We start from the raw sequence: 900 nt of genomic DNA, 5'->3' as shown, positions 1-900 counted from the left end.
GGATCGTAGGGAAGATTTTGAGGATGAAGAGAAAGTAGCTAAAGAAGAGAAAATCGAAGAACCACCTTTATTAGAGATGGAGGATCAATTAGATAATTCTAAGGCTTTAATGGACTTTTCTAAGCCTAAGTTCAATGACATTCAGTCAAGCATCATCAAGCCACCCATCAAGGCTAACACTTTTGAGATCAAGTCGAGCAAGATTCAGATGATATATAACTCAGTTCAGTTTGGAGGTAATCCTACTGAAGACCCAAACATGCACATCATGGATTTCATCGAGATCTGTGACACTTTCAAGTTCAACAACGTGTCTGAAGATGCTATCAAGCTGCGACTATTCCCATTCTCTTTGAGGGATAAAGAGAAGTGTTGGTTACATTCTCTACCACCAGGGTATATCACCAAATGGGAGGATCTTGCTCAAAAGTTTCTCAATAAATTCTTTCCTATGGAGAAGACTACTGCAATCAGGAATGCTCTTACACAGTTTGCTCAGCAAATTGGTGAATCTCTGTATGAGGCTTGGGATCGATATAAGGAGATGCTAAGGAAGTGCCCACACCACGGCATGCCTGATTGGATGATTATAACTGTTTCTACAATAGTTTAGGGGCACACTCTAGACCTATGCTTGATGCAGCATCTGGTGGAGCCTTATGGGCTTAAAGCTATAATGAAGCTTATGTGTTGATTGAGCTAATGACAGCCAATGAATACCAGAATCCTACGCAAGGAATGTTGCAAGGAAAGGTAGCAGGAATTCTGGAAGTGGATCAAGCTATTTTTATAGCTTCTCACCTTCAAGCTTTAACGATGAAAGTGGATTCTTTGGTCAATTATGGAGTTAATCAGATTACTAGTGTTTGTGAACTTTGTGCGGGGGCACATAAAACTGAG

At 40.4% G+C, this 900-nt stretch overlaps 1 non-coding gene across 1 annotated transcript; it reads right to left on the bottom strand.

Moving 5' to 3' along the window:
- Positions 1 to 466: 466 nt before the first annotated feature.
- Positions 467 to 573, bottom strand: LOC141681916 (small nucleolar RNA R71). Its single transcript, XR_012559336.1, has one exon. It is a non-coding gene; the product is annotated as a small nucleolar RNA R71 (small nucleolar RNA).
- Between the last annotated feature and the right edge of the window lie 327 nt (positions 574 to 900).

The sequence above is a fragment of the Apium graveolens genome, chromosome 1 (genome assembly GCF_009905375.1).
Source record: "Apium graveolens cultivar Ventura chromosome 1, ASM990537v1, whole genome shotgun sequence".
Lineage (NCBI taxonomy): Eukaryota > Viridiplantae > Streptophyta > Magnoliopsida > Apiales > Apiaceae > Apium > Apium graveolens.
The sequence above is the reverse complement of the archived record's forward strand: the minus strand, read 5'-3'. Positions and strand labels throughout refer to the sequence as shown.